At 39.1% G+C, this 19600-nt stretch overlaps 1 long non-coding RNA gene across 4 annotated transcripts; it reads left to right on the top strand.

Annotated features, from left to right (window-relative positions):
• The first annotated feature begins 1518 nt into the window (after positions 1–1518).
• Positions 1519–19134, top strand: LOC138748230 (uncharacterized). 4 transcript variants are annotated; one of them, XR_011347919.1, is made up of 3 exons: positions 1519–1600; positions 14414–14574; positions 19111–19134. It is a non-coding gene; the product is annotated as an uncharacterized lncRNA (long non-coding RNA). The 4 variants fall into 4 exon arrangements; XR_011347916.1 differs by lacking the exon at positions 19111–19134 and adding an exon at positions 16780–18340; XR_011347901.1 differs by lacking the exon at positions 19111–19134 and adding an exon at positions 16780–18340 and having other exon boundaries at positions 14414–14666.
• The last annotated feature ends 466 nt before the right edge of the window (positions 19135–19600 follow it).

Genomic DNA, 19600 nt, shown 5'->3' with positions numbered 1-19600 from the left:
AACCTCCTGATGACTTCGGAACCATGTGCAGTGGCACTGCCCAAGCACTGTCAGACTGCCGAACGATACCCAACTCCTGGAGCCTAGAGATTTCCTCCTTTGCCTGTTTTAGCTTCTCAGGTGGCAACTGTCTAGCTCTGGTGTGCAGTGGGGGGCCTTTAGTGGAGATGTCATGGAAAACTCCATGGCTGGGGTAGGCGACATCAAAGTGTGGCTCCAAGATGGCACGGAACCCACTGAGGATCTTGGCGAACTCGTCTGTGCCGGTGGCTACCGTGGCAATTTTGGGTCTGTTGTCTTCTGCCATGCCAAGGAGCACTGAGCGAAAGGTGCGAGCATTGAGCAGCCTCCTGCCCCTCACGTCCACCAGCAGACTGTGAGCCCTTAGGAAGTCAACCCCTAACAGCGCGGTACCCACTGAGGCCAGGACGAATCTCCAAGTGAACTTTTCATCCCCTATCTGTATCTGTGCCCCACGGGTGCCATAGGTCTTGATTGAGGAACCATTGGTAGCTCACAGGGTTGGACAGGGGGTCCAGGTTCGAGTTTCCAGCACTGTAGGGGGCAGGGCACTCAGCTCAGCCCCTGTGTCCACTAGGAACCGGCGGACCATGGACTTGTCAGTGATGTAAAGGAGGCTGTTCACATGGCCAACCGTGGCAGCCATCAATGGCGGTTGGTCTGGCCATTCTTCTGGAAGTCGCAGGGCTGACAGCACTTGCGGGCTTTCATTCCCCAGCGCTGTTGACAAAAGCACCATATTGACTGGGTTTCCTCCGGTTTATGCTTGGGGATATCCTGTGGACAGCAGGGCCCCGGCTTGGATACTTGGCTGAGGGCTGCCTCGTTCTCCTGTTTTGCGCGCCATAGGGGAAATGCCCGGGCTGCGGCCTTAAAGGGGTCGGAAAAGTCCTCTTCGGACAGATGGAGCCGGATATCGTTTGGCATCTGTTCAAGGAATATCTGGCAGAAGAGGAAACGCAGTGACCAGCATTTCGTCCATGAGGACTGAGGGGCTGCAATCCCCAACCCATCCAGGTGTAAGAGCCTGGAAGCATGCTGCTGTGGAGTGAGGCCAAACTTCCGCAGGAGTAGATTTTTGAGGGCGGTATATTTGTCCACTGCTGCTGGCTGATGAATGATGTCATCCACCCTCACTGCCATGTTCTGGTCCAGCATGCCCACAACGATGTAAAATTTTGTGGTGTCGGCTGAGATGTTGCAGAGGTGGAATTGTACCTCCACCTGCCCGAACCACGTCTGTGGGCGATTGAGCCAGAAGGGGGAAAGTTTGAGGGCTACAGCATTCACTTTGGCTGCATCCATTGTTCGCTGGGTCCAGATAGACGAGATTGAAGGAGTTGAAGGAAATCACTGCTACCACACATATGGTCGTTAACAACAGTTTTAATTCAAATTCAGCTTGCCCCTTTAAGGGCAGCATGAGCTCAGTCACCTGGTGGATTGTGACTTCATAATCGCTGTCCAGGGTGTGTGCTGGAAGGGATGCTGGAGTCCGAGAGAAACCTCTGACGACACCATTTCCCCATGGGAGCCCCGCGACGTGGCGATACAAGCGGGGCTGGTTCGCCATGAGGATGTGAGCCGCCACAATATTTTTTTATTACAGTTAGAAATTACTTTCTTACGGAATATTCCTTTTGGAATCCATTTAAGATGGATTGTGCGTGTGTGCGTGCACATGCATCTATTTATTTATTTATTTAGGTGTGTGTCTGTATATATATTTATTTATGTGTGTGTATATTTTTTTTATTACAGTTAGAAATTACTTTCTTATAGAATGCTCCTTTTGGAATGCATTTAAGATGAAAGAATGGTTCTGTTGTGTTCCCTTATAACATGGTTTTGATATTATCTCCAGCAATTTCCTGTGTAGTTGCTGTAAAATAAATATATCAATGATGTTTTATGTATGAGTGGTAAGTTCGCAAGCCTGATTATATCCATACAGCTGAAGCCACTAGAGCCGCTGGAGCTGGTGGAGCTACTGTAACAGCAGCTCTGCCACTGCTGTGGACCTGGGAGAGCAGAGGGCAGAGACAGAACTGCTCAAAGGGTTCAACTGCCCAGTCCTATTGCTGGCGATTCCGTGCAGGCATTAAATCCCCTGCTAGAGGAGCTGATGGTATTTTTAAAAGTAAAATCCTTCAAATGAGGTCCTGTGCCCAAGGTAGCTGTGCTCAGCAGCAGCCATAAGGGGCTGCACACTCCCGGGAAGCAGTGGAAACATGGGAAGAAACAAAATAGGGGCGCAGAGCTTCTGGACCGTGCGCAACTACTATATTCAATTCTATATGTCATAATATTGCATGCACAACTTCTCAGTGGACTGATTCCAGCACAGTTCAGTCAGCAAACATGATTGTTTGAGCAATATCATGACCCAAATGTGTGCCTTTATGCCCAAGCAAGTAGCTTTCCATTGGAGTGCAGAGGCAAAGTGCAGAGATGCACTAGGAAAATCATGCCTGACATACCTATTGCAATTTTCTGAAGAGATCACATTTATTAAAATCAACAAAAATACTTTTGTAAGGAAATGGAAGAGATCACAAGTAGGATAGATGGTGGGGGTGGGGGGGGGGGTGGTTGGATACAGTGGATGCGGTGCATTTGGACTTTCAAAAGGCCTTTGACAAGGTGTCACACATGAGGCTGCTAAACAAGATGAGAGCCCATGGAATTACAGGAAGGGTCCTAGCATGGGTAGAGCATTGGCTGGTCAGCAGAAAACAGAATGGGAATAAAGGGATCCTATTCTAGTTGGCTACGAGTTACCAGTGATGTTCTGCTGGGGTCACCCTTCAGGTTAAATATAAATGATTTGGATTATGGAATAGGTGGTTTTGTGTCTACATTTGCAGATGATGCCAAAATAGGTGGAAGGAGAGGTGGTGCTGAGGTTACGGAAAGGCTGCAGAGAGACTTGGATAGATCAAGAGAATGGGCAAAGAGGTGGCAGATGAAATTCAGTGTTGGAAAGTGTACAGTTGTAGTAGTATGCTGGTGGTGGGGGAGGGGGGGGAATGAAGAGAACCAGCACTAACAGCTCTAAACTCATGACAACTAGACATAACATAAGTGACTTGCATTCATGCAGACAGTCCTTTGGAGCTGTCGGAGTTGTCCATGATCAGTGTACCAAGTGCAGGTTCAAGAGTCTGATGGCGGTTGGAAAGGGTTTTTGAACCCGGAGGTGTCGGTTTTCATGCTTCTGTACCTTCTGCCCATTGCTAGCAGTGAGAAGAGGTTGTGACCAGGGTAGTGGGGGTCCTTCATGATGTTGGCTGCCTTCTTGAGGCAGCGCCTGATATAGATGACTGCAGTGGTTGGGATGGACCTAGCTATGTTTGCTTCCTGTGCTGAGTCTGGCTTTGTTTTGCTAAACAACAAGCCACTGTGTAGTGAGTAGTGTTATAATAAGTCAATAGTACAACACTGAAGATTACAGAAACATAATGGAAGGTATAGAGAGAAGTGTAGTTTATAACAATACGAGTGTGGTGGTACACCACCGGCCTACTGCGGGGGGCAACCTCTGTACCTGCAGGAGCATAAGGAGACAGGACAACACCTGACTGGCTGTCAATCAGTCGGCCTGAATGGATCAAGCCCCACCCGGTCGGGTGTCAATCACCCTCCGGAACATAAGCCTGTGCCGGCCTCCTGAGGCCTCACTCAGAGTTGCTGCAGCCACAGCCAGCCTGGCTCTGTGGAAGTCTTTGGGGATTAAAGCCTATTTTACAGTCTTTATCTTTGTGTGTGTCTGATTCTGGCCAACAGCGCACCATAACGAGGGCATCATCTTATGCCACTTAAAAGTCTCGTAACAGCAAAAGAAGAAGGTCTCCTTATATCTGGGCACTTATGTTCTTTCTCCCCAATGGAAGAGGCTGACTGGGATTGGATGGGTCCTTTTATATGTTGGCAGCTGTCCTGAGACAGCGGAAGATGTAGAATGAGTCAACAGTTGAGTGTGGTTGGTGTGTGTGTGAGATACCCTAAGCTGCATTCATAATTCCCTGCAGTTTTTTTTATTTTTTGGGTGGGGGGGGTGGTTTGACAAAGCAGTTCCTGTAGTAAGCTGTAGGGATCCAGACAGGATACTCTCTATGAAAGTTGGTAAGACACGCTGAATTTACACAGACTTCTGAAAAAATAGTTATTAGCATTTTTTTTTGGCCTTGGAATCAACATGTTTGGATCAGCTCAATGCAGTCAGAGAATTGTGAAGTCCAGGACTGTGAATCAAATCAGATAACTTCTTCCATTTAACTTTCGCACTTTTGTATGAAAAAAGGGGATAAACTATTTTTTAAAATTATGTAGATTCCTGCAGTCAGAAATAAAAGCAGAAACACTTATCAAGTCACAGTGCAGAGATGGTTGTCATTTCAGGTAAATAATGATGGCAACTAACTCCATGGGGTTAACTACTTTGTTTCAGCTGCCACATGATAACTGCATTGGAAATAAAAACAGGATAAACTTTAAAAATAACATTAAAACATCATGTTTAATTACTTGTCACTAATATTCATTACTTTATATTCGTGCATTTCCATTAAAAGCTGTAAAATTCGCCAAATTGATTCATAAGAAATTTCTTCTTCTTTGGCTTGGCTTCGCGGACGAAGATTTATGGAGGGGTAATGTCCACGTCAGCTGCAGGCTCGTTTGTGGCTGACAAGTCCGATGCGGGACAGGCAGACACGGTTGCAGCAGTTGCAAGGGAAAATTGGTGGGTTGGGGTTGGGTGTTGGGTTTTTCCTCCTTTGTCTTTTGTCAGTGAGGTGGGCTCTGCGGTCTTCTTCAAAGGAGGTTGCTGCCCGCCGAACTATGAGGCGCCAAGATGCATGGTTTGAGGCGATATCAGCCCACTGGCGGTGGTCAATGTGGCAGGCACCAAGAGATTTCTTTAGGCAGTCCTTGTACCTCTTCTTTGGTGCACCTCTGTTACGGTGGCCAGTGGAGAGCTCGCCAAAGAACACGATCTTGGGAAGACGATGGTCCTCCATTCTGGAGACGTGACCTACCCAGCGCAGTTGGATCTTCAGCAGCGTGGATTCGATGCTTATATTAAGGGTTCTATTGATTTCACATCAAAGGGGACCAATTTATAATAATCATGCTTTAATTTAATAATTTATTGCATTGAAACCAAATTTTATTTAGGAATTAAATATTTTTAGAATTTTTTTTTAGAAATTAAAATAAAATGCTTCATTGCACAAACGTCTGATTTTGCAAGGCTACTAATGCTAAGAAGCTATGAAGAAGAGCATGAATTGAATATGTAGTGCAGCTCGCCAATTTTTTTTATTGCATGCAACATTTTGCAAGGATGACCTGGCTAACTGCAAATATATGGGCTCTCAAGTGTACTGCTCGGAGCGATTAAATGGTAAACAGATCCTACTTTGAATTTCAGTGTGTTCTGGTCGACTCTGACATTTTTTACTCTGAGTACATGGCAGCTGCAGAACTCTTCCTGGATGAGTGGTCCTTCTTGGTTTTGTTCACTACTTTAAAAAGTTAGCAGAAAAGATCATTAATTATACATAGCTGCATCTATTCCAGAGAAATTTGCAGTTGAATTGTACCCAAAGCATCGTTCTCATAATATAAAGGGAGATAATGACATCAATTACTTTTGCCACCATATCTATCTTAGGTGCTATTTATCATATCTCTGACCTGCTGATTATATCCTAAAGTAGCTTTAGAGATCATGAAGGAAATCGTCAGATTTTAAACAGACTCGTCAGATTTTATTCAAAATGAATAACGTATATTCATTTACGTGGCGATTGAAGTTTCTCACACACATTCTGCAGTGCACATCAATGAACAAGCGATCCAATTAATAGATTAATGAGATCATGCTACCAGCCTCCACATTCAGTGGATCATCCTTTACAAATGCTCCTTCTTTCAACAATATATCAACACCAGACATATTGTCCACTAGCCTCCCAGCATTCTGCACGGACCATTCCTTTTGTAATTCCACAATCTACTTTTCCATCTCCACCAATAGGTTTTCCTCTCACACCACTTTCCCATGCAATCAAAAGAAATCCAACACCTCCTCTTGTACCTTACCCCTTCCTATCAATTATGAACTGAAAAACAGGCTGCTCCAGTGAAACTCAGGAAAGAGTCAGCCCAGCAAATATTTAGCTGTGGAACACTGCCCAAGAAAATCTGTGTTGCCTGATTTCTAAGGTGTTCTGCCTACAGAGACTATGACCATTTTCTTGTGCTGGCAATGCTCTCTTTAAGAGAGACGTTTTCATCAGATCCACAATTACTTCATTTTGCTGAAGTCCCTCTGATTCAAACTTGGGTTAATCTTTCATTGATCTTACAAGCTGCTATACTCATGATGCTAATTGGATGTGGCAGATTGCAGATCATTAACATGACCTGTTGGTTGTGTAATTTTTCTTTAGTTCTGATGGTAGATTGCAATTTTGCCATTTAGTATGCTTGTTTGGTACAGCGTTGTAAGATGCAGCTGTTCATACCCTTGTTATGCTTTTCCACAATCTTCACTCAGATTTGGCTCATCTGGTTTAACGGTGATAAAACCTTGGGGATAAATGGAATCAGACAATTGTGGTACTCGTTGCCATACACACTTAGAGAGCTGTTGATTTTGTTAATAATTCTTCTATTTCACATTGTGAAATCGCTACATGATGTGTAGAGGAATATTCCATATGTAAAGGCAGGGATTGGACGCCACAAAAATTATGTTGCCATACAACAGCAACAAGTGAGGAGGAGGCTGAGCAAGATGTTCATGCTAGTTCTCTCAGTACTGTCAGTGTTTAGGCTGTCAGCTTGATCTTAGAATTTAGCCAACTTAATCAACAGTTTGTCATAGAATAAAAGAAAATAGGCCATTCATCTCTTTGAGCCTATAGCACCACTCAATACGATTGAGGCTCAGAACCCTGCTCTTGCTTTCTCTCCATACCTCATGATCTCTTTAGCCATGAGGGCTACACCCTTTTTAATATATACAATGAACTGGCCGCAACAGCTTTCTGTGATAGGGAATTGCACAGGTTCCTAACTGAGTGAAAAGGTTTCTCACCATCTTAGTCCTAAATGGCTTACCCTTTATCCTTTGACCAATCAGGAGTATTGGCAAGTAAAATTGTTTTCCTCCGCAATGTTCTGTGCCCTTGCTACCCATTAGTACCTCCACCAAATGGTATTTAACAAGAGAAAGTGTGAATTCATCGCGTTCAGAGGGAGCACGAGAGTACACAATAGGAAGTTCCTTGTCTAGGTCTGATCTGAGCCATGATTCAAAATGACCATGTTGGGCTGTGACTGAGCCAGTGGGACAGTTCACTCAGATTTAGCACTGCTTCCAATAAGGCAAAAAGGATTTCCCACCAATACTGGGGTGATTGGTTCACATTCTTATCCTAATTTGATGCACATATAATTGCTGGATTGTTTCAGAAAAGTCCAGATTTGGACATGAAGCAAAAGCATGATAGAATGCCAGCTCTTGCTTTTTTTTTAAACTTTAGTACACATAAAACTAAAATATTCACTTTTAGGACTATACTGATCAATTAAATTATAATCCTAAAATAGCGTTAAAATTCTTAATCTTTCACTTCAGCGGAAGGATTGAATTTATAAAATAGAAGGGGACCATTATTAATCATTACTCCCAGAAACCACAAGAATGGAAGACCCTTGTCAGTACGCCTAGTGAAAGGGAATTTTCTGTCAGTATGTTCAGGTGGAAGTTTTACTTTCTCTGGTACATTTTATTAACAATCCAATGGAGATTGGGAAGTAGCCATCAATATTCTGACTTACAGGAAAATAAGGAAGGAGAGAGAATTCCACACTGGTGATCCTTATTAGATGCTACATATAAAAACAGAGAGGTGTTATTGACATGGACAGGGCACCTTCCTTTCTTTTTAAAATATGATTATTGATTTTAATAAAGAACTTGTACAAACAAAAGGGGTACAATTCTATAAGGTGATAGGGTCAATTATTCAAAGGCATTCCATATAACACTAACATATATGAATTGTAAATCATATCCATAATTCATATTCTAAATAATATATACCTTTTAAGAAAAAAATCCTATAATCATACAAAAAAAAGAAAGAAGAAAATAGTAAAGGAGAAAAACTCAAACCTCTTACCTAACCGTGTGGCCAGATGCGATATATGACTATTATTAGAAGGAAAAATGAAGGTAGAAAATAAAATATAAGGAACATGAAAAAGATCTGAGTCAGACAATTTAATTACATTGATGTAAAATTTTAACATAGTGAGCCATAAATGACCCCCACAGCATCTGGAATCATATATCTGAAGTATTAATTGTATAACAAATTGTATCTATATTCAAAGAGGACATGATGTCTCGCAACCACCACTGATCATGAGTAGATGGGGCAGCATCCTTCCATTTGAGTAAATTGCTCACCTCATCCAAAAGAGAGGCGAAAGAGATAGTGCAATTCTGAACCAGAGATAAAGAAGTATCATTCCTTCCCATTGTACCGAAGATGGTCACCAAAAGATTCAGTATTAAATCTATATTAAAAAATTCTTTGATAAAGTATGGAAAACTTGTCTCCAGCATTTTTCCAGTCTAGAACAAGTCCAGAACACATGAATTAATGGTATTTCTCTGCTCTTACACCTGTCACACCAGGAGCTATATCAGAATAAAAGTGAGACAATTTAGTCTTAGACATATGTGCTCTATGTATAACTTTGAATTGTAACAATGTCAAGCACATAACAAAGTGCTACTAACTAACTTAAGAATTGTGCCCCAATCCAGATCCGATAGTCAAATTTAAACCCTGTTCCTAAGCATTTTTGATTCTAGCTAATGAAGTCTGATTTAAAATTAACAATTTCCTCATAAATAATAGATATTAAACCTTTACGAGAAGGCATTAAGCTAAAAAAAAAAACCTCATCTACAAAATTTGATTCAGACTGTCTTGGAAAATTAGATTCTGTGATTCAAGAAAATGCTAGACTTGTAAATATTTGAAAAATTTAGGTTTGAGCAGGTTAAATTTAGCAGAAAGCTAATCAAATGATGCAAAATTTCCATCAGTGAACAGATCCTTAAAGCTTCAAATACCCTCTCGATCCCATCTCTGAAAAATATTGTAATTTAAAAAGAGGGTTGAAAAAAGTGATTGGATCTGATAGAACTTGAGAGAGAAATTATGAAATGCAAAATGTTTTCTAAATTGTGCCCAAATTCTCATAGAATGTTTAACGATGGGATTATCTATTAACTTAGTGAGAATGAAAGTGAAGAGCTAAAAAACATTAAATTAAAATGGTTCTTAATAACCCCATTTGATCTTCAGAAATAACTGAGGGTAAAATGTTTTCCATCCTATTGGCTAAAATTTCAGCCAGAATTTTAGCATCGACATTCAATAGGAAGATCGGTCTATAGGAGGAACACTTGGTTGTGTCTTTACTTTTCTTCGCAATTAAAGATATGCAAGCCTCATTAAATTAGTCTGAAAGTTTACCCTGTTCAAACAAATCAACAAGCACCACCTTTAAGTTAGGTATGAGCAGTTGAGAAAATAATTTGAAAAATTCCACCAGGAACCCATCGGGTCTAGGGGCCTTTCCAGATTGTAATGAGGAAATAACAGGCGCTATTTTAAGAACTTAGGAGAGCTAGAAGAGAGCATAAGAAGGTCTTGGCAAGAAGGATTAAGGAAAATATGTGAAGAACAGAAGGTTGGCAAGAGTGAAAGTAGGATTGTTTAAAGATAAAGGAGACATCATGTGTCTTGAGGTGGAGGATGTAGGGGAGATCTTAAGTGAATACTTTGCCTCAGTGTTCATCAGAGAGAGAGACCTGGGTTGAGGTGAGGTCAGAATAGAACAAGCTTATGTGCTAAGCATGTTGAGGAAGTGCCAGATCTCCTGATAGCTATGAGGATTGTTAAGTCTTCAGTTTCAGAAGGGATATACCCCAGGTTGCTACAAGAAAAGAGGGAAGAGATTGCAGGGCTGTTGGCAATGATCTTTGCATCCTCTCTGGTCACCTGAGGATTGGAGAATGGCAAATGTGGTCCCGTTATTTAGAAAATATAATAGGGAGGATCCTGAGAATCATAGAACTGTGAGTTTTACATCAGTGGCGAGCAAAGTATTGGAGAGGATTCTTAAGGATATGATCTACGAGCAATTAGAGAAGAATAGTTTTCTTGGGTAGAGTCAGCATGGCTTTGTGAGGGGTAGATTGTGCACCACGAACCTAACAGAGTTTTTGAGGAAGTAAGAATATAAATTGATGGAAATAGGGTGGTAGTTGTGGTGTATATGAACTTTAGTACAGTATTTAGCAATGTCCCCCTTTGGAGATTCGTGCAGAGAGTCAAGAGACATGTGATCTATACCACGTTGACTGTATGGAGTCAGAATTGGTTTTTCTGCAGAAAGTGGAGGGTAGTAGTGGATGAAATGTATTCTGCCTGGAGGTCGGTGACTAGTGAATTTCTGCAGGGATCTGTTCTGGAACCCCTTGTAAATGACCAGGACGATCAAGTAGAGGGATGGGTCAGTAAGTATGCAGATGATACAAAGGTTGGAGGTGTTGTGGATGGTGTAAAAGGTTGTCATAGGTTACAACAGGATATAGAAAGCATGCAGAGTTGGGCAGAGAAGTAGCAGATGGAGTTCAATCCAGAATAGTGTGTGGTGATGGAATTTGGAAGGTCAAACATGAAAGCAGAGTACATGGTTAATGGCAGGATTTGTAACAGAGTGGAAGAACAGAGGAACCTTGGGGCCAAATCCACAGATATCTCAAGGTGGGCATTCAGGTTGATTGGGTAGTTAAGGCGGCTAATAGTTTGCTGGCCTTCATTAGTTGGGGGATTGAGTTCAAGAGCCCAGAAGTAATGATGCAGCTCTATAAAACTCTATTTAGAATGCACTTGGAATATTGTGTTCAGTTCTTGTCACACTTGCTAGCTATGAAGAGGTTGCTGAGATGATTTACCAGAATGCTGCCTGAATTGGAGAATGTGCCTTATGTGGGAAGGTTAACAGAGGCTTTTCTCTTTGGAGCGAAGTCAATGAGAGGAGACTTAATAGAGGTCTACAAGATTATGAGAGGCACACTAGAATGAACAGCCAGAGCAGAGGACATCTGAACAAAGTGAGAGGAGGAAAATTTAGCAGAGACGGCTGGGGTATATTTTTCACATGGAGAGGGGTGTGTGCATGGAATGCATTGCCAAAGGTGGTGGTGGAGGATACAATAAGGACAATTAAAAGACTCTTAGATAGACACATGAAGGAAAGGAAAATAGAGTGTTATGAGGTAGGGAAGGTTTTGTTTGTTGAGTATGTTTATATAGGTTGGCACAACATTGTGGGCTGAAGGGCATGTACTGTGCTGTAATGTTCTTTGTTCTATTGTCTCAGTAATAGAAAGCAATGATTCATGTGCCAGACTTATTCACTTGCTTTTGTCAAGACTTGTAAGGGTGGCAAGGTAAGTGTAATGGTTAGGCTTACGCTGTTACCCTGCCCACAGTCAGCTCCGGGGTTCAAATTCCACACTGTCGGTAAGGACTTTGTACATTCTCCCTGTGTCTGCGAGGGCTCTGGTTTCCTCCCACCCATCAAAACGTACTGGGAAGTGTAGGTCAATTGGGCAGAATGGACTGATGGGCTGAAAGGGTCTGTTACCGTGCTGTATGTCTACATTTTTTTAAAAACTAAAGGAAGAGTCCATATGAAGGCAAATGACCAGGATGAGAGGGGTGAAGAATTGAGAAGAAGGCATGCTACAATGATCAAAGGCTGAAAGTTTGGAGTTTGTTTGCACATTATCAATATCAAGGGAGCTTTACTCCTGAAAAAATAGGGAAACAAGGAATGATTTAAAGCAATGATTGGGAAAAAAAACTCTTTTAAGCCACAAGACCGTAAGATGCAGGAGCAGAATTAAGCCATTTGGACCATTGAGTTTGCTCTGCCATTCAAATCATGGCTGATGAATAATTTTCTCCCAAACCAGTTCTCCTGCATTCTCCCCATAACCTGTGACACCCTAAATATGAAAGTACCAATCAACCTCTGCTTTGAGGGTAGCAGTGTCAGCGATCAGAAATTTGTATGTTCTCCTTGCGTCTATATAGGTTTTCTCCAGGGGGCTCAAGTTTCTTCCCACCCTTAAAAAAACCTACTGGGGTGTAGGTTAATGGGGTGTAAATTGGGCTATTACCGACAGCCTTCTGTGGCATGAATTCAACAGTTGTACCAGCCTCTAGCTGAAGAAATTTCTCTTCATCTGTAAGGGGATGGCTTTTTGAACTGAGGTTGTGCCTTCTAATGCCTGACTCTCCCACTACTGGAAACATCGTCTCCACATCCACTCTATTCAGCCCTTTCAATATTCAGTGGATAAATAATGGATTTCAACTCGAGATGTGATTGAGACAAAGAGAGTGGAAATGCCCGATGGGATATCAATATAATGGGTTGATTATGAATCATCGTGGGGGCAGCGGGAGAGAGGGAGGGAGGTGCAACATTAAAGGAAGGCTTGGTGCATGTGAACATAGATGAGGGGGAGAAAGGCAAATGACATAAAAGTTGAAATCTTGAAGGCTGTGGGAATTGCTGGGTTCAGAGAATTATAAAGGAAATACATTACCACAGTGAGATAACTAATGCACAGGGCCAATATATGTCATCAAGATGAATAAGATATAGAACTGTTAACAATTAGTCCAGTCAGTGACTGGTGATTACTGCCATTTGCACTCATCTCCACAGTATTTCTGGAAGACCTCCACAACACAGTATTTATTATGTGAACAAATGGCAATTTACAGAAAGTATACCCTACATCAATCAATCCTGCTTGTTCAGTGATAAAAAGATTGCAAGAAATTCAGCTTTTACCATGATTTATCTAAACGAACGAATGTTGATGCACAGAGTAAATCTGTGATTCTAGAAGGGGGTGTGTGCTGGCAGGAAATACAGAGTGACAACATCATAATCCAATCTTTCACCTATGCTTCCTGAATGCTAGGCTTCCTGATACAAGTGAGAGAACATATCATTATCTCTTCCACAAAATTTTCATTGAGGCGATGTATGTTATTGTTCCTCAGTACATTAAATTGGATAAGCCTTCCTTGCCATTTTTGAAATCCATATTTTTTTTGTGTGACATATACATACAAAGACATTTCCCTGCATTCTACCTCTTGTTTCATTCCACCCCATCCATAAACATTTTGGTGGGATTTTTTTTACTTAAAGTACTATCAGCACCTAATAGACCTGGGATTGTCTGATCTCCAAAGCTAAGCAGGTTCAGGACTGGCCAGTACTTGGAGGGGTGACCACCTAGAAACACCAGGTGCTGTAGGTTTCTGTGAGGGGGGCTGGACAAAGTGGTGACTCCCTGCCTTATGGTAGACAAAAGTTTAAGAACTTCATGTATCTTACAGTCTAAATGTAGTATTATGTGGTATAATGGAACCTTTCCCTTTTCAGATATTTGACCTTTTTTCACTGACCTTTACATTAGCAAATCATTATCAGTGATCTCTAATTCAAAGATGAACTACACAACTAGCACTGAGTAATGGTGCATTTACATTATGGGTACTGTTCTGAAGCACATTGAGTTCCCAGCTGGTATCATGGAAACTTTCATAATTACTTGATTTTGAATAAAGTAGCTCTATATTATCCAAAAGATAGAGCCTCAGAGCTCAGAATAATCCTAGGCAAATAAACAGTGTGAAACTCATCAATGTTCGGTAGTTCTAGTCCCAGATTAATCACAAATACCTCAGGGCATAACCTTGGTCCTTTTTTAGAGAATGTAGGGAAAGGTCAAAATAGTGGGAATTCCAGAAGGAATTGAGGGTTCGGATCCAATAAAAAAAAATTATGGATCCCTGAAGCATTGGGATTGGAATTTTTTTTCCAGAAGGTTTGGAATTAGATAGGGCACACAGAGCTTTGAGAAGGAAACCATATCCGCGCCAACCTCTGCAAGCTGTTTTGATTCGGTGTCTATGGTATCAAGATAGGGAAACTATTTTGCGAGTTGCGGTCCAAAATGCACGTAGATATCCGTCTCCATTGATGGTACAGGGAAATAAGATTTTCTTTTACCCAGATTTAAGTCAAGAAATTATTAAAAGACGTAAAGAATTCAATTCTGCTAAAGAGGTGCTTTGGAGGAAGGGTTATAAATTCTCTTTTAGATACCCTGCAGTTTTGAAGATTTTTTATGGTAATTTCCAATCACAGTTTTTTGAGAGTAACCATGATGCTTTAATTTTTGCCAATTCTTTGCCAGACAGGGCTACTGAAAGGCATTCTTCACTGAAGAGGAAGACATCCGATAAGAAGAATGGAAATGGAAAAGGGAAGGCAAATATGTCAAAGAGCTTGATGATCCGGAACAAGCCTTGGGATTGAATTCATTGGGGCTGCGAACTGATTTAGACTTATAATTCTGTAAGTCTAGTTGGGGGGGATAGACGTCGGTGAAGCTTTTGGAAGTCATCCACCACCTGTGAGGGGGAGGATTTTATTTCTTTCCACACCCAGTTAAGTGGGAACTTACTACTTTTATAGTCTCTTTTTTCAAAACATCTTTTTTTTTAATTTTTGTGTAAGCTTTATTTTGTTTAGGTGGGGAGTTAGTGGTTGTTTAATTTAGGGGCTATTTAGCAAGGGGAGCTTCAATTTTTTTTTATTAAGGAGAAGGTTTTTTGTGGATTGAAGGAATAGAAGGGGGGGGCGGGTTTATTCTGATAATAATGCCTAGTTTGAATTCTGCAACATTTAATGTTCAGGACTTAAACAATCCGATTAAGCGTAAATGAGTTTTAGCTTATATATAAAAAGATGAAAGTCGATATTGCTTTTTTGCAGAAAACTCATTTAACCGAAAAAGAACATTTAAGATTGAAGAGAGACTGGGTTGGTCAGTCATGTAATTTCATCTTCTTTTAATTTGAAAGCATGAGGAGTGGAGATTTTGATTCACAATAAAATACCATTTGAGTTTGAATCTTTGATGGAAACAGCTAGCCAAATTTTAATGATTAATTATAAATTGTTTGCTGAGTCATGGTCTTTGTTGAATGTGTATGTGCCTAATGTTGATGACAAACAATTTGTGTCTGAAACTTTTTTAACTCTGAGTCAAGCTAAAGAAAATATTTTGATTGGGGGATATTTCAATTATGTATTAGATCCATTATTGGATAAATCTCTGAAAATCTTGAAAAAAATCAAAAGCAGCTGTCCAATTGGTTTCCTTGATGAAAGACTTAAATTTGATAGAGGTTTGGAGAAGGTTAAATCCTACTGAGAAAGATTTTTCATTTTATTCTTCGCGTCATGATTCATTTTCAAGGATTGATTTCTTTTTGGCATCAGCACATTTGCAATCATGTTTTACTCAAGCTGAATATAAGAGTAGGATCATTTCTGACCATTCATTGTTATTAATTTCTTCTGTTGGGTCGGAAGCTACTCAATCAACTTTTCGGTGGAGGTTTAATGCAATGTTATTGAAAAAACGGAATTTGTAAAATTCATTAAGGGTCAAATTCCTTCTTTTCTGGACTTGAATAGGAATACAGTTCAGAGTAATTTTACTTTATGGGATGCTTTTTTTAATTTTTTTTAAATTTTTCATACTATGAACCATACTGACCAAAATACACACAAACATTTCCCTCTTGAATATACACAGTGTCATTTTCTCCCCCTTTCCCCCTCCCTGCCCTCCCTCCTTCATCCCCCCTCCCAACCCACTCAACGTTCAACATATATGATACATTAAACCCATTAAATAATATCATCACACAATGAAAATAAACAAGCAATTTGTGTCTTCTACTTTTACACACTGGATCAGTTCATTTCGTCTTCTTCTCCTTCTGTCATTTTAGGTGGTGGAGGTCTGTGGTAGGTTTTCTCTGTTGTGTTCCATGTACAGTTCCAAAATTTGTTCAAATACAGTGAAGTTATTTCTTAAATTATATGTTATTTTTTCCAATGAAATACATTTATTCATTTCTATGTACCATTGCTGTATTCTCAAGCTATCTTCTAATTTGAAGGCATTTTTACATGGTCAAATTATTAGCTATGCATCGAAGGAAAAGAAGAAATTTTTGGTGGAGAGTCGGTTATTGGAAAAACAGATAGCTGATTTGGAAAAAGAATTTCAGAGGAATTGTACAGAGAATAATAAGGCAATTTTGACTAAATTGAAGTTATGATATAATACATTACAAACATATCAATTTGAATGTTTGATTCAAGGATCTAAGCAACGTTATTACGAGTTAGGGGACAGAGCCCATAAAGTTTTAGCCTGGAAATTGAAAACAGAATAAGCATCAAGAACTATTAATGCTGTGAGGAAAGATAACTCAGTTACTTTTAAACCTCAGGAAATCAATGACCAATTTTTATAATTTTACCTGAAATTATGTTTCTGAGGGAGTTCGAGATGATGGTTCCATTGAATCTTTTTTGTTAGAATTAAACTTGATGATGTGAGGAAATTGGACTCTCCTTTTACAGATTTAGAAATAAAGAATGTTATTCAACAAATGCCTAATGGGAAATCTCCAGGAGATAATGTGTTTACTGTTGAATTTTATAAAGTTTTTGATGATGATTTGTCTTCTCTATTTATAGATGTTCTTCACCAGGTAATGCAAGAACAAGCTTTACCAGATTCATGTCTAAGTGCAATAATAATGGTTATGCCAAAAAATGATATAAACCCTTTGAATGTAGCTTCATATTGGCCAATTTCTTCATTAAATGTAGATTATAAATTAATAGTGAAATTATTGGCAAATAGACTTGCTAAGTATTTACCACAATTGGTACATGCTGATCAGACTTGTTTCATTAAAAATAGGTATGCCTCTGACAATATTCTTAGAGTGATTTCGCTGATAAACGCTTCACGTCAGCAACCCAACCTACCAATGGTAGTTGCTTTAGATGCTGAAAAAGCTTTTGATTGGGTCAAATGGAATTTTTTATTTAAAGTTTTGGAGAAATATAAGTTTGGACTCTTTTTTATTGGTTGGGTGAAGGCACTATATAATAATCCAGTGTTAGGGTGGCGACAAATGGTCGAACCTCTTCTTTTTTTAAATGATCGCGTTCAACTCATCAAGGTTGTTCTTTGTTGCCAGCTCTATTTGCATTGGTCATTGAACCATTAGTTCAAGCTATTAGGCAGAATGAAAATATTAGAGGTATAAGGATAGCAGATAATGAATATAAGATAAATCTATTTGTTGATGATGTTTTGATATATTTAACTAATCCAGAACAATCTTTAATTTACTTGCAAGAATGTTTAGAACAATATGATAAATTGTCAGGATATTAAATGAATTGGGACAAAAGTGAAATATTACCAATTTCTGAGGTAAATTATGATCAGTGTAGACAAATTACTAAATTTTGTTGGACTGATAAAATCAAGTATTTAGGTATAATGATTTATGTAAATATTCAATCATTGTACAATTTATATTATGTACTGTTAATGAGAAAGATCAAAGTGGATCTGATTAAATGCAAGGATTTACCTTTGTCATTAATAGGCCAAGTAAATTGTATTAAGATGAATATCTTTCCGCGAATTCAATATCTTTTCCAGTCGATTCCTTGTTTACTTTCAAAATCTTTTTTTCAGGATTTAAATAAAGTAGTACCAGAATTTTTATGGAAGGGAAAATTAGCCAGAGTAGCGATACATAAATTGACTTTGGGAGGTTTACAATCACCTCATTTTCAAAATTATTATGAAGCAGCTCAATTAAGATTTATTAACCATATGCTAGATGCTTCATGCCCCACTAGCTGGGCTAGGGTAGAATTGGCTGGTATTTCTGAACTTTATTCACATCAATTTATATTTAACTGGAATTCTGTTTTATTACAGAGATATAATGTACCGATTTTAAAACATTTGTTGGAGATTTGGACTAAAATGAATTTATTAATAGGTTTGAAAGGTAAAATATCAGTTCAAGTCCCAATGTATCAAAATAAATTGATCCCTTTTTTATTGAATAATAGATTTTTAAAAGAAAGCAGATTAAAGGAATAAAGTCATTGGAGGATTGTTTTGAAGAAGGTCAATTTTTATTGTTTAATCAACTTAGAGAGAAATTTGGAATTTCAGTGAATTCTTTGTTTTTCTATAATCAAATTAGAGTGTTAGTGAAAAATAATTTTGGAAGAGAAATGAAAAATCCTAATTTAACAAAATTTTAGTTTATGATTTCTCATTCTTTAAATAAGGGTTTTATTTCTGAGATGTATGCGTTGTTACAACACACTATGGATAAAATAAATTTAGATAAATCTAGGATTAAATGGGAAAATGATTTAATTTGTGATATTAATCAGGCCGATTGGAAGACGATATGTTTTGATGGTGTGACTAAATTGCTTAATGTAAGATATAGTATGGTTAATTATAAATTTTTGCATCAGCTATATCTAACCCCTGAGAAATTGAAAAAATATGGATTTAGTAATTCAGAACTGTGTTTTAGATGTGGATTTTGTGTAGGAACATTTTTACACTCAGCCTGGCTTTGTGATAAAGTTCAATCATTTTGGCATAAAATTAGGGAATTTCTTCAAAATTTGTTTAAGATCCAATATTTGTTAGATCCATAAAAACAATTATCGGGTTATACTGCTCCATTTATGGATTTGGGGTTAGATAAGTTTCAGACAGCATTTTTTTGTTTAGAATTGGCTGTAGCACATAAATGTGTTGTGATTTCATGGAAGAACGAAGTTGAGATAAATGTAAATCGTTGGCATAACGAGTTGAGGTCCTGTATTTATATGAGAAATAACATATAACTTGCATGATAATTATGACTTTTTTGTTAAGACGTGGTCGCCTTATTTGAAATGTATGAATTTAGTAATATCTTAAACTGTTGTATGTGTTTCTTTTATTTCCCTAATGCTTCCCTTGTGGAGTTTGCTGAGGGTGGGTGGAAGGAGGTGGGTTAGTTGTAGTTTTCATTTTTATATTACGGACTTTGTAAAAGATTTTGTTTTGAAAATATTAAATAAAGTTTAAAAAAAAAGAACGTAGGGAAAGGTTCATCCTCAATTTAATGCAGTCGATCTTAACCTTTTTCTTTCCACTCACATAATACTTTAGGTATTCTCTATGCCATCAGTGCTCTGTGACTAGTAAGGGATTGCTTAAGGTGGTATATGGGTGGAAAGGGAAGGTTGAGAATCATTGCTCTAAACCCAATTATTACTGAAATATTTTGCTTGAGAAAAATTGTCATTGTCCCATTTCCTTTGGAATTATAAAACCATGCACATAACGAGTCAATGAGGTACGATTAAAACAGTGGTTTTCAAACTTTTTCCACCCACATACCACCTTAAGCAATCCCTTACTAATCACGGACCACCGATGGCATAGGGAATATTTCAAGTGGTATGTGAGTGG

This window comes from Narcine bancroftii, chromosome 1, assembly GCF_036971445.1.
Source record: "Narcine bancroftii isolate sNarBan1 chromosome 1, sNarBan1.hap1, whole genome shotgun sequence".
Taxonomy (NCBI): Eukaryota; Metazoa; Chordata; class Chondrichthyes; order Torpediniformes; family Narcinidae; genus Narcine; species Narcine bancroftii.
This window is presented reverse-complemented; position numbering and strand designations above follow the sequence as displayed.